General features: G+C 36.5%; 1 pseudogene; it reads right to left on the bottom strand.

The window, feature by feature from the left end:
• Positions 1-717: 717 nt before the first annotated feature.
• Positions 718-817, bottom strand: LOC122108315 (annotated as a pseudogene).
• Positions 818-15,436: the final 14,619 nt, after the last annotated feature.

The raw sequence follows: 15,436 nt of genomic DNA, 5'->3' as shown, positions 1-15,436 counted from the left end.
TGTACAAATTGTTCTCCTATGTCTTAATGATTTGGTTAAGTTACTTAAATTTCAAAAATGCGAGTCCATCCTTTGTCTCTGTACAAAATATTTTCACAATACAAAGCAACAGCAATATCTTACTTTAAAAATTCATGGATTCCATGGTATTCTTCCAAATGAATTGCCTGACTTTGATGTCAAAATATGTTCAAGAGTTGTTTGTATACATCTATAATGATTTCTGTAGAGCTTGTAATTTTTTAAATCAGAAATAATTTTACCATATTTGTTGAAATGAGTAGTACAGAACCTGAATATATTTCCAGTGTTTGTCTGAAGAAAGTATATTTTAACATATTCTGTATTCTGTTTGTAAAATGTCCATAATCTATTTCATTCTCTCCTAGATATAATACTTTGAATACTACATTGTTATATATTATATAAATGCATTAATAAATGTGTCCTTACAGATTGCATTCTATATAAAAAGTTTAAGATTCTTTTTTTTTCCAAGGTCCTTATACTATTTTATTTCTTTGGGATAAAATTAAAATGTTATCTAATGTAAAAGTTTTGTAAAGGTTATGCTACGTAAAGACCTTTCTAAGGTGAAGATTTAATACACTGATATCAAACTAACTTTTAATTATATGAATCACATATGTTGTTACACTTGTATTTTTGTAATCAACTTTTTAATAACTGTTTGTAATTTCTAGCAACTGAAGAATGAAAAATATGGAATAATTCGCATATTTTCATATCATCCTTGTCCAAGTGGCATGTTAATCTCCATATTGTTGTAATTTATGTATACGTGCTGCCGAAGCATGTAGTATCCTGTATATTTAAGTAGTTAATGATGCAATCTCTATACAGGCATATATCCTTGGTTGTCTATTTGTAACAAGGAAACCTTATTGTTACTAACAATGCTACTGATCTTATTTCTCTGAAGTTCTGTGTATAGTGGAAAAAACATATTGTTCGGTAGATTGCTCACACTTGCATTTTTTTGCCAATGACTATTTTAAGTCTTTTTCATTTTAAATTTGATCATACTTTGAAGCCTTTATAGCTAGGCTCAAAGAGATGGCTTTTCAAGTACTTATTTATCAACTGAGTTAGCTTTGTGGAGCTAATGGATTCAAAGTAAGCCTTGCTGAAGAGCTACTTCTAAACTTTTGCAGCTTAAAATTTCCCAAATGAGGTCTTACTGGCACAAATGTCTAATGACCCTTTACCCTTCTTCCATGTAGTAAACAGAATATCTTACCCTGACAGCAAAGATTATCTTACTGGAACAAAACTATCTTAGTTACAAGGGATCATAGAGAAATAAACAGTTCTGACTAGAAAGTATTTTATCAAAATGTAATTGTTTATTATACCTACCATTTCAAAAATAGCTAAAGCCAAGAAGGTGAAAAAAATTGTTCTTATGCATGATTACCTAATGTCCTGACCTGTCTACCATCCAACCAGGCAGGAACATAAACTACTGAATTTATATCACCAAATATTTCCATAGATCCAGAAGAAGTCCATATTTTTCTCCTTGATATTAGGCCTTAAATTGGTAATGTTTTAATCACAGTGTTTCCTCTTGCCTCTAGGCTGTAAATCTACAAATGGTAAAGCTTTAGGTCTAACTCTACCAAACTCTGAGGTAGAGATAATGGAATAATACTGTAAAACAGAGTTGCCTTTGATACCCTAACCACAACAGAACAATGAAAAACATTTCCTTATATTACATATAGTTATATATTTTGTATTTATATGTGCTAATTTTATGTTTCACACAATGAAACTTACTAGAATTAATCGATAATTTGACAAATAAATTGATATTTATTGCAATAAATAGATTGGAATATAAATAATTAGGTTTAGAATATATATTAGAATATAAGAAGTATCAATGCAATGTCTTCGGTATAAACTTGTGATACCTTCTAAGTGTTCTTAGTCTACTGAATTCACATGGTAAAAAAAAATGTTGTTTTCCTCTAATCTGCAAGGAATTTTACTCTGCTGCTCTGTATATTGTTTTAACTCCCTGGACCCAGAATGGATTTCTCCATATTTCTGATCATACCCAAATTTTGCTGATATGATATCCAAAAGGTATTATTATTCTACAGGACCCACGCGTCCTAGGATCCCAGGTCCCAGTTATCTGCATCATCAGATAACAAGGGCAAGTCTTCTCACCTAGGCCCATGCAACATGCCAACAGAAAGTAATTGAAGACTCATCTTAACTTCTCATTTCTTATAATAATTTAGGGCCCCAATTACACAGGGTTTAGCAGTAAGCAATTGTGAAATGCAAGGCAACTTAAAATGAAAGATGAGATCACAAAATCTGAGAGAAACTACTGTAATTCACACTTTCAATTTACAGATGACCAGCCCATACGAGTGAACAAGATCACAAATGTCACAAGAATATCTTTAATACCCCTCTCCTAATGATTAATGAAAGATTTTAGTCCAGTATAAGTAGGCCAAAAAATAGTTCCTGGAAGGATAAGATCCATAATTTGTCTACCAAGGCTCGGAAAACTTGAATTAGAAGTCAAATAGCATTCAGAAAAACATTAATTGAGAAGATCCTTAGTGCTTCAAAACACTGGTACTTCAGTAAAACTTGGTTATGTAGTATAAAAAGGTTGTCATTCTCAAATCAATGGTAAACTATATTTAATCTTCTGAAAATATATTCCTTTTAAAATAATGTTTTTAGGGCGTCCGGGCGTAGGGCCTGATCTCTTGGCCTAGGCGCTGTCCCTCAGCTCTTCAGCTTAAGGCTAGCACTCTACCACTTGAGCCACAGCACAACTTCCAGATTTTTTTTCTTTTTGGTTTTTTTTCTTTTTGTTTTTTTTTTTTTGATTTTAAAAGATCAAGAATATTTGCCTTATCATGTTGTTTGATGTTTTCCTTAAGAAATATGACTTCAAGTCTTGAATATGTGTACTCATCAGAGATGTGACAAACATAAAATCTGTCTTCTATTTCTATCATATTCCTCCACAGTAATAAATTTTAGTTTTCTTCTTTTCCCAAAAGTTATAGGTAGTAGAAAATATTATCCCATGTAAAATAAAATAATCACAAACCTTTGTACAAAGCCATTTATAAAAACTGCTAGTTAGCAAAACATTCTAAGCCATTTTTAAACTTTCTTGTTGACTAAAGATTAATCTTCCAAATGTCTAGGTCCTTCATGTCTCCAGTCTTTCAAATTGTTAATGCAGATAAATTAATTATGGAAATATAAGCTGATATCAGTTCAAGTATATGCAGGTTTGAAATGCCATGGAATGTATATAAACCTGTCAAAGTATGAACAGACAGTTTAACAGAATGACTATCAAGAAGTTGAAACCAGAGAAGAATATTAGTAAAAACATAGAATGAATGAAAAATTAAAAAGTGGCAAGTACAACTAGAATACTCAATGTACACATGTGATAAAGGAAGTGGTAAATCTGAAATAAATCTTGGAGAAGGGGTTGGTTGAGAATGATAGGAGTGACTCTGATCCAGGAGCACTGGACAATTACATGGACATATTTAATTGTAACACACTACCACAACCTTTTGAAATTCAGTTAAAAACACAACAAAAACCAAACACACAAATGTCACAACCAAACAGCAATCTCTAGAGAGTATGAATATGACCTCTCAAAATTTTAAATATTTAATCAAAGGCAGTATGGGAAAAGCAAACCAACTGTTCAAAGAGGGCAGTTTGGGGTAGGGGAGAATTTTGAACAGATTTAAATAGATTGTCTAAGGTTATAAATCACCTACATCTGCAGCAAATATTTTCTAATGGGAGATCTCTTTGTCTGAACTGGATATTCCAGTCCTGAGATACACTTGATAGCTGGTGAATATAGAATGGAAGAAACAAGATCAAAACCCATTACTCCATTGGAGAGAAAACAGTCCTCTATGTTTTCTCTCATCTCTCTTTACTACTATTTTTCGTACTTTTCAGTCAAGTGATTTTGAATTATGTCTTTCCTTCTTTGTTCTGGCAAAGTAATCGGTCAATGTAATTCACTAAAGATTATTTGCCATTTTTTCTATTATGCTGTTTACTTGTCCAAGCGAGTCCATTAAACTTCCCTCTTGCATTTGGTTGCCACGAAAACCCAACATCTATGATAATGAGAACAACTCTCATGTAAAACATCGTCTCCAAAAAACCAATCCAAGAAGCTGTGATCACAAATATTTAGCTTTACTTTTTTGTTCTTTTACCTTGAAAGTCTTCTTGTGTCTAAAGTGCCCGCAAAAATAAGTACTCCACCACTTTTTGGTTCAATTACTTCTAACCTTAAAGATAGTTTGCTAACAAGATGCTTTGAGGAAACCGAAGAATACTCCACTTTTATATTCTCACTTAAGACTCTCTTAGATACCATATCAGGAACAGTGAAGTTATTCTTTGCAAAATTACTTCAATAGATTATTTTTCTCTTGGTCTTGCATTTGCTTAACAAGATGTATGGAGGGGCTGGGAAGTTAGCTCAGTGGTAGAGTACTTGCCTTGCATGCTCTAGGCCCTGGGTTCTATTCCTCAGCACCACATAAGAAAAAAAGCCGGAAGTGGCGCTGTGGCTCAAGTGGTAGAGTGCTAGCCTTGAGCTGAAGAGCTGAGGGGCAGTGCCCAGGCCCAGAGTTCAGGCCCACGACCAGACCCCCCAAAAAAACAAAAAACAACAAAACAAAGTGTATGGAGAAGAATAGAGTTAAATCACCCATACCATGGATGACAGTGTCTGTTACAAAGGACAATACTTCTATGTCCTATTTCTATGTCCTCCTCTTAGCTCTTACCTGATTTCCAATTAATCACAGCTTCTTGGCTTAAAGTCTAGTGAAGTGGAAGGATTATAAGGCCTCCCCCACTGCTACGTCTTCATGGTTTCTCTTTTAAAACTGTTTTATTTGGATGTGGAATTTATTTTTATGTCTTCATTCGATCTAGTGTGCATTGAAGTGAGCCAAATAGGCTCTGTAAAACCACTTTAGGTAGCAAAAATATTAAGACAATCTATTTAAAAAAGTTTTGGCCTCCCTCCACTGCTGAAGCCAATACGCTTAGCTAGGGCTTCTAAGAACACTGTTTTCTTACTTTTTCCATTTGCTCTTCTTTTCTGATCCCAAAACTTTTTGGCTTATGTAATAAGAGAAGTCTTCACTGTCTCATGTTAATAATGATATTATATTTTTGAGCCACTTAGAAATGTGAAATCATTGGTTTGAAGTATCCAGATTTTTTTCTGTTTCAGTGTTTTATGTGCAAAGACATTGTAGAAAGTATTATAAACAGAAATGTGTAAACCCAATACCTTCTTTCATTGTGGAGGGCACTTTCTCCCTAAATAGTTTGACCCCAATTATCTTTTTCAGAGAATTACTGTTTGGTAAGTAAAGGTCAAATCACAATTTTGATGTCTTTTTTTAAAGTACTTTGAATTTAAATTCCACTACAACCTTGTTTCACACAGTAAGAGTATATTTCTTGGGTAAGGACAATTCTCAAGGTTACCTACAGGATTTACAGCAAGGTTTGTGAGGTTTGTTTGTTTAGTGTGAAAAAGAGCCATCTTCACCCACATTGCTCCCTCTGAGCTAAGTCTCCATGGATTTCTTTGCATGAAAGCCTATTCTCCCAGGCAATTTAAAAAAAATTTTAATAGGCTAACTTGTTAAAAAGTTTGAACATTTAAAATTTACCTGTCATAACTTTAAAACTCTTTTGAAATTCCTTTAACAGAATCCTAATTCCACCTTTACCATCAAAAACAGTTAATATGTTGTTTTCATGATATCGTGTCCATGCAACTATTATTTTCCAGGGCCTTTGTTATGCTATATATATGAGCATATATGCTGATGCTAAGCAAAATGAAATCCAAGATATGGAAACAGAGATTTTTATTTGTGGTTGTTGTTTTTAATGTACTATGTGATTTCTATTTTCTTTTGGCATTTTTCCCTATGGTTTATTCCCTGCTGTATTTGATTTTGATACCCTGTGTATTGGTATACATTTACCTTAATTAGGGAAGGGAATAGGAACAACAAAATGGCCAGAAACAGGAAAAAAGGGCAAACCAATGCAATAGAAATGCTCACAAGACAATATGATGGAAATGTACATTACAACTTGTAAGGGGTATTGTGGTGAAGGAAAACTGTGAGAAAAATGAGAAAGGGGATAACAAGTTTGAAACATTATGTATTCACTACCTTACAATTTTTGTAACTCCACTGTACATAACTTTGACAAGAAAATTAAATTAAATAAATAAGCTACATGAAATAAAATTTCACTGTATTGGTATAGTAGATATTATTATTTTAGTAACTTTTAAAAATCAATACTATTTGGCATTAAATATGAATTAATTACCCTTTTTTATCAGAGGGCCATCAACTTGAATGTTATCTAACTAGAAAATATTTTCACAATATACTTGCCAATATTTTGAAAAAAGAATAAATTTAAACTTTCTCATACTAAAACAGAAAACAGTTTCATTCTATGGAAACCCATAACTTTTAAAAGTAAATAAGTTGTTAAGAGGACAGAATATATGTGTTCTTCAAAATTCCTATGACTAATAACTACTCATTTTCAAATTCTGAGCATTCCTACCTGAGAGCTTCAAAACAGTACCTGTTTGCATGTTATGTAATTCTGCAATAGATTCATATTCCAATGGGTTGCTACAGATTGAGAAGTAAACAGAAAAATAGCCACATTCTGGTAAAGGATAAAACTATGAAGCATCTGTAATAATTCTTCTTCAAGAGTAAACAATTGTTTATCAGAGTAAGCTATTATTTCTATGACCATTAATCCGAAGATTCATGCCATAAAGTCATCCTAGCCCAACAGTTTCCAAGGTGTAGAGTGCACCTCAAATTTCCCTTAACTTACATCACGAATAGCTTATCTCTATTGTGAAAAAATACTACACTTCTGCTAATGTGATGCCTTCCATGTTCTCGAAAGAATACCACAATAAACTGGATTGCATCATTTTCCCCCACTGGTATTCTTGAGATGAGAACATTTGCAAATATTATTCATATTTATACTTTTTTAACTATCATAGATATTCAGGATGCTAAAAGCGCAATGTTACAGTTCAAAGCCCACCCAGGCAGGAAGGTTCCTTAGATGTTTATCTCCAATAAACTTCTCAGCAAAAGCCAGACAGAAGTGGCACTGAGATTGAAGTGGTAGGGCACAAGCCTTGAGCATAAACAGGCTCAGAGACAGTGTTCAGGCCCAGAGTTCAAGCACTAGGACAAACCAATAAAACAAAAACAAAAATGAAAACAAACCCCAAACCTAGCATTTTTCTCATTGTATACAGAGGCACATAATTAAGGAAATTGCTTCCTGTGTTACATAGGTGGAAGAAAGAAGATGTCACACAATTATTCTCCTCATACTATGTTATACCAAAGCCTCAAAAATTGCTTTTTCTAAATTTATAAATTAATATCATCCATTTCTTGGCAACTCTGTCTACATTATTCACATTATCATTTTATACATGAATTGTTGGAATTATCTATTAACTAATTTCTAATTATATCTCTCTTGAAAGAATATTCTAGGCAAGTAGACTGCAAGAATCATTTGTGAATTTGTCAATTAAACCCTCTACTTAAAAATAATTTTGGCGCTGGGAAGGTGGCTCAGTGGTAGACTGCTTGCCTTACATGCATGAGGCCCTGGGTTCGATTCCTCGGCACCACATAAGAAAAAAACCCGCAAGTGGGGCTGTGGCTCAAGTGGTAGAGCACTAGCCTTGAGCTGAATAGCTGAGGGACAGTGTGCAGCCCCAGAGTTCAGGCCACACGAATGACAAAAAAAGAAAAGAATTTTGTAGTATCCAATAGAATATGAAATTACAAACAAAACCAAAATATTTATTTTAAATCTCAATTCTAATTTAGCAACATTTACAAAGTCCTACATTAGACAAACTTTGCTATTTCTCCAGCTTAAGCTTTTATAATCCTTCATAATTTCTTTGGAATCCAACAGAATGATGATTATTTACTTTGTCAAATTTTGGAAGGTATTCATGAGTCATTTTGCATCTAAGAGTATTCTGTAATGGAGAGAGAATTTAAAACACAAGTGAGGAATATATATGAGTTGCATTTCAATAGGTAACCTGACTTCTCAAAAAATGACAAAATTATCCCAACCTTCCAACAGTGTATTCCTTTCTTGTTTGGTTTGTTTTATTTAGACAAAATTATACTAACTAGTCCAGGGAAGGTATCACTATGTAATTCCACTCTCTAATCTTCTGTTTTAGTCTGAATGCTAGAATTCTAGGCTTATATTACATTGCCCTGCCATAGTTTCTTGTTTTATTTAATCTAGATACAGATTAGAAATTCTGAATTTCTCCAGTGATATTACCCACTACACTGCTCAGACTGTTCCTGTACTATTTTCAAACATTTTCTAACATTTGACACAGGATATGAACATTTTCAGATGCACCTGCGGGGTCTCTGATTCATTCCTCAATGTGTCCGATACCTTTAATAATGATTACTTGACTCTCTTACTATCTCTGGTCCCTACCTATGTAATATTCTCAAACATTTTTGAAAAAAGTAACTTGAGGACTTTCTAATATTAAAAATTATCACATGATTTTAGTCTTACTCAGGACATATTTTCTATTGTTTTCAAGCTTTTCTACATATTATGAGTCATTTCATTTGTGTTTTGTGTGTGCACATATAAGTGCCTCAGTGTGTATGTGTATGTTTGTATGTATGTATGCAAAAGCCTCAATCTCTTATTCATCAATCTTGCTCATGACTGGTATTCCATCACCTGAGCCATTCTTCCAATCCAGCTTTTGGCTCCTCAATTATAGGTACTGTTGCAAAGTCTGCTCTACCCTAGCTGGATGCAAACTGAACTATGCAGACTCCTTTACATTCTTAGGTTTTATTTCTCCAGGAGTATCAACTTTTAAGCTATAAACATTTTTGTGAGTGTAAGTCTATGCTGTAGCCCAGGTTTGTAACTCAAGAATTCATATAAAGATAGATGAATATACCCATTACATACCCTGAGTGTATACTGTTAGAAATGTGATCATAAGCTGAGTGGTGGTGAGATCTAAGGATGGGGGTTCAAAGCCAGCCCGGGTAGGAAAGTTCCGGAGACACTTTTCTTCAATTAACTACAAGAAAACTGGAAGTGGCACTGTGGATCAAGTAGAGCATTAGCCGTGAGCTGAATAGCAGAGGAACAGTGCCCAGGCCCAGAGTTCAAGTGCCAAGACCACCAACAACAACAATAAATATATAAGGAAAGAAAAAGAAATATCATCTTAGCCAGCAGTTCAGTGCTAGTATAAGCCCTATTCTCTCAAGATGGATTTTTTTCCAGTGAAGTCCATGCTCTTATATCTGACTTGCATTGGAACCAGAATTATACTTCCATTCTACTTTCTACATAGTTGTGTGATTAGCAAGCGTGATTTAAAAGAGAGTGGCCTCATACTTCGTGTTCCACTTAGGAGTAATGCTTTCTCTATATCACTCCCATAAATCTACATACGGGACTTGGCTTTATTGTTTCAATGTTGTCTTATTTGTAGAGTCTTCTATAGTGTATTGAACCCATATACTTTAACACAGAATTTCTCTTTCTCCTATTATTGCTATAGTTTCCCTTACTGTTAACTCAAATACACTTGGGAAATAATGTGCTGTACATACACTCACAAAAAGAATGATCTAAGAACCTTCTTTCCATTTAAAATCCACTTTAATTTACAGAGACCTTACAAAGATTGAACTCAATATACTCATGGATAATATATTTATAAGCAATATAAATTTCATATGATCTCTTTACTAAGTTTTCTCTGAAACACGTGTTACCTCAGGTCCAATGGTGTCCTTGTGTTATTTCAGTGAAGCCAGAAAACATTCATTATACCTCAAGCAGCACCATCGATTGTTACTGGAAGTAAAGGAAACTGGATATGGAAACTGATCCCAGGAGAGGAATGGAACATAGAGGAATGACATAGTTCAAGTTAACTTGTGCTTTCCTTTTTACTGTACAAGAAAAGAATCATAAGGCTTGAAGGAAACTCTGTCCTGGACTTTTTCGACTATGTTCTTTTCTCATAAAAAACTTTTCTGTAAAGTTATAGTTGAGAGTATTACAAAAAGAAATAATGTGCCATTTGAAAGCCATCATAGAAAAAAGGAAATAACGTTGTTTTAAATGTGTTCTACGGCAAAGAAACAAAGACAGGGAGGTTTTAAAGTGCCTTACAGATGGATATTTCACCCCAGAGATGAATCTCTATTTGCAGGAGTCAGTTATCAATTTCTTTAGCCTGGTCCTGAGTTCTCCAGAGCAATAAGGATTCCAAAAAAGCAGGATCCAGTGAGTATGATCACCAAAAGGACCCTCTTGTCAAATGAGTACTCCTTTAAGGAGGGTCCCAAAGAAATATCTGGGTTTTTTGTTTGCTTGTTTGTTTAGTTTGTGCTGGTTCTGGGGCTTGAACCCAGATGCTGGACCCTGTCCCTGAACAGTTTTCTTTCCTGCCCACCTGCCCCCAAAGCTAGTACTCAACTGCTTGAGCCGAAACTCTACTTGTGCTTTTTTGGTTTTTAATTAGAAATGAGTTCGACACACTATCTTGCCTGGGTTAGCTTTGAACTAAGATAGTAAGAAAGCTAAGTGACATCAACTGAATAGACTTCTCTTTTGAAACAACTAATATTTGATGACGTTTTTTGTAAAGATAATATTTGACAATTTTTAAAAGTAGAGAATATGTCCAACAAAGAAGCAATAAAGTAAATAATTCAGCAAAAGTAAGTGCATTAAATCATTTTGGAATTTATTTTTCTGCTTAGGAAGATTATTAATCTTGTCGTTCCTTTGGGGGAAACAAAGTCATATTTCACTTTATTTGTTGTTCGTGGGGCTTCAACTCTGATCCTGGGCGCTGTCCCTCAGCTCTTCAGGTCAAGTAGAGTGCTCTACTACTTTTGCTACAGCACCACTTCTGGGTTTCTGGTGTTTAATTGAAGATAAGGGTCTCATGGGATTTCCTGACCAGGCTGGCTTTCAACCACAATCCTCTGGTCTCAACATCCTGAATAGCTAGTATTACAGGCGTGAACCACCAGCACCTGGCTCATATTTGCATTTATGTGCACTGAATGACACTATGTAGACAAACAATGGAAATTTGAACCAAATGATGCCATTGCATCTTTTCAGAAAATTTGAGGTAGCAATAAGTATGTCCTCCTTTTCCATTCTGTTACATTAATGACTCATTAGGTATGGACTCCTCTATTAGCATCCTCTACCATTTATATAGGTGTATTTAGTATCAGGAAATGTTCATAGAGAAATATAGAAAGACAGATTTTTAGAAAGCAAAGGATATCGAGTATGAAAGAACAGCATAGAGATATACATTTATAACAGAGATTAAGAACCAGCCTAAGAGATTTAGAATGCTAAAGGCAATGAGGAATAAGCCTAGTTGAAAACTAGTTCTTCAATAACCAAAATTGTTTTCTAGAACAATTTTTGGTATACCTTAGCTACTATCATTTATTCCTTCGATCTGGAGTTATTTTTTCTCTTGTGTCACAACTGTTAATTAGCCTCTGCCTTTTTGTTGCAGTCACTGAGCAAAAAGTTTTCCAAATGTCACTTAGATTACCCTTCTCTTTGTGATTAGCAGTGACCACACAAAATCCTGGAATCTTTGAATTTCCAGAATTAATCTTCACCTGACATCTAAGCACATTCCTGGCATTAATTGCTGTGACCTAATGACAAAAACTTTTTTTTCAACACAGTATTATAAGTAAAATACATGAATTAGGGACTATTGTCAGGTGTCAGTTTGGAAGGAGCAATTATATATTCAAAGTATGGATCCTTTATTTTGCATTTACTAATTTTTTTCTTTTTATATTCTGAAAATACTGTACAGAGGGGTTACAATTACATGGGCAAGATGAGTACATTTTTTTATCAAGCATTGTATCCTCCTCCTTTGGTTCCCCTTCCCACCCCCTCCCATCCTCCACCTGCCCCCAGAACCAATCTTCCTTCCCACCCCCCTACAAAAGTTGTAAAGTTCGTTTTTGACATAACGACTTGTACATCTCATTGTTGCAATGGGTCCACCAGTATCCTTATTTAAATGATGTGTTTTTTCCCTTCCTCTCCACAAATTATACCATTATCAAGTACAGTGAAAGCAAGGATTATACTCTGGGTGAGGGACATACAAAACAACAAAGAAATAATTTCATAAATGTGTTAGAAACAATCACATGAAAGAAAAAATCACGTAAATACATATCTTAGGGTTCATTTCCCTAACAGCAACTTATCTGATCTTTTCTGCTTGACTCAGACATACACTAGTTATTGCAAATAAGGGAAACCCAGGACTTTCTTTCTTTCTTCCTTCCTTTCTTTCTTCTTTCTTTCCTTCCTTCTTTCTTTCTTCCTTCCTTCCTTTCTTTCTTTCTTTCTTTCCTTCTTTCCTTCTTTCCTTCTTTCTTTCTTTCTTTCTTTCTTTCTTTCTTTCTTTCTTTCTTTCTTTCTTTCTTTCTTTCTTTCTTTCTTTCTTTCTTTCTTTCTTTCTGTCTGTCTGTCTGCCTGTCTGTCTTTCTTTCTTTATGTCTGTCTGGCTTTCTTTCTTTCTGTCTGTCTGTCTTTCTTTCAATCTTTCTGTCTTTCTTTTTTTGCTCAAAGCTAGCATTCTACCACTTGAGGCACAGCATCACTTCTAGTGTTTTTTTTGCGTATGTGGTACTGGGGAATTGAACCCAGGGTTTCATGCATGCTAGGCAATCACTGTACCATGAAGCCACATTCACAGAGCCCTAAATGACTTTCTTAAGATGGCTTTACATTTTCATTCCATAGCTATATCATAATTTTGGCCACGTGCTAGAAAATGATGTAAAAAACAATACAATACAATAAGTCCAGGAAGGTTGGATGGAAAATGAATAACCGTCATGGTCTAGGCAGGGCACAGAGGGGCTTACATCATGGAGCTCTTTCAACAGTCTGAGCTAGACAGCTCCTGACCCACAGCCCACCTCCTGAATGAGAGGGCTACCTTAGGTTCCAGCCACATAGGGACACTGGGCCACCTCATCCAGAAAACATTCAGCCAGTTACTATGAGAGAGACGAAGAAAGAAAATCAGAATTATGCTTAAGTTGGGTGCCGGTGGCTCAGAACTCTAATCTTAGCTATACAGGAGGCTGAGATATGAGGATCAGGGTTCATAGCCAGTCCGGGCAGGAACGTCTGTGAGACTCTTATCTTCAAACAACCACCAGAAAACCGGAAGTGCGCTCAAGTGGTAGAGCACTAGCCTTGAGCTGAAGAGCTCGGGAACAGCGCCCAGGCCTAGAGTTCAAGACCCACAACTGACAAGAAGTGGATTCTCACCACATGAAGTGGACTGAATAGCACCCATTGTCCCAGGGAGCATGGTAGAGAAGACAGGCTGAGCTTCCTGTGACCTTGAGGTCATAAGTAGGTCACCCAGCTTCTCCGTGCATCTGTTTCCTCATCTGCAAAACTCAACATAGTAAAGGATCCCCTTCCTCATGGGGATAGGGTAATGATGAAAGCCATGTTTTGTTTCATAATCCCACACCTGTTGCACAATTAATAACAGACCTCACCTGAGCACTTTCCGGGTATCTTCCTGTCATATGCTCACAGAATTGTCGAGAACCTTATCTGAAGGATGCTCCCTCTGTGCCTAGCCATGCTCCACAGATCCCTCTGTATAAATCCCTTGTTTCCTCACAACTGTCCTGTGAGGAGACTGAGGTCCGATGGTTTCATCACTATCCAGAGTTTCACCTGTGGTCAAGAATCTGCTGGCATGGACTAAAAGTTTAGGATAGTCTATCTAAACCAATAACTGAGCATGGCGCTACATGTCTACCATCCCAACTACAGAGGACCATGCTTGGTGGAGCATACCTGTTACAGATAGGAGGACCCTGATCCAGCACAGCCTGAGTCTCTATTGAGCCTCTTTCTCAGAAATGCCCAAGACAGAAAGGTGGCTCCTCAGAGCCAGGGAGAGGAAACAAGCAGGGAGTCATGGTGCCCCCAGTGGAGTGTCTCACCAGGGGCGGGGGTGGTGTTGGGGCAGCCACTCGCCTGTGCTGCTCGGAGAAGCTGTTGGCAGCTGTTCCAGGTGGGAAGAGCAGCGATGGAGGTGGCATTGTGGACACATGGGCCCAGAGCAGAGGACCAGGGGCAGGGACCTGGTTGGGGCCTTATGCCTGCTGGCAGTGCGCCATTGCCTGAGGTTTGAAACCCAGCACCGCAAGAAGGGGGAAGGGAGCAGGGGCACTGGTGGGAGCATCAATTTCCTACTATACTCCAAACTCTCCTAGAGTCTCCTGCTGATCACTCAACCACCTCTACCTTCCTCAACTTCTGGTAGTGTTGTAAACAAACAGAGGGAATCCCAGTGCTATCCAGCAGCATGGAATGTGGGCGTGGCCACCATTCTTGTATCCCATTGTTCAGAAAGGAACATGAAAGAATGGGGGTGTGGCCAGAATCCTGTGATGCAGGCAATATGGGCAGAGCAAGATGACAGCGGCTCCCCTAGCCTTTTTCCCAGGGAACTCTGTCCAATGCAGTTGGGGACAAGAGGGTAACCTGCTTTAGCTGGATGGCTGCACAGATTGTTTTGTATGTGTGTTTGTTGCCAGTCCTGGACCTTCAACTCAAGATCTGGACACAGTCTGTGAGCTGCTTTTGTTCAAGGCTGGCTTTTCCTCCACACTTGATACGTTGGCACTGAAGTTGGAAAGGGGTCTCAAGGACTTTCTTGGCTTGGGTGACTTTGACCATGATCCTCCTTTCACAGCCTTGTAAGTATCAAGGAGGACTGCTGAGAGCCACTGGTGCCTGCCTAATCATTGGTCTTGCTGATGTTCTTGGACAGAATAGTGAGTACCCTATTCTCGCTGTGAAGTGGTGGGAGCTGGAGCCCACAGTTCGAATCCTGATCCTGCCACCTCCAAATGGCAGGAGATCCTAAGAAACTTGTTCCTATCTATATGATACCCAATGGAATATTATGTATGTCAGGATTGAATGGGCAGTTCTTGAATGATTCAATGATAAAATTATACACAATTATATTATAGGACACTAATCAATTTTAGTTAATACTTTATTAAGCATTTAAACAATCACATTCATAAAATGGAGACATAATGAAATACCTAAGAATTGGGCCACACATACTATAAAGGTTCCATTATTTTTCGGCCAGGACTGGGATTTGAACTCATGGTCTGGTAACTATGTTGCA

This window comes from Dipodomys spectabilis, unplaced genomic scaffold, assembly GCF_019054845.1.
Source record: "Dipodomys spectabilis isolate Male_0828 unplaced genomic scaffold, ASM1905484v1 ptg000056l, whole genome shotgun sequence".
Lineage (NCBI taxonomy): Eukaryota > Metazoa > Chordata > Mammalia > Rodentia > Heteromyidae > Dipodomys > Dipodomys spectabilis.
Note: the sequence above shows the minus strand (reverse complement) of the source record. Positions and strands in the feature narration are given on the sequence as shown.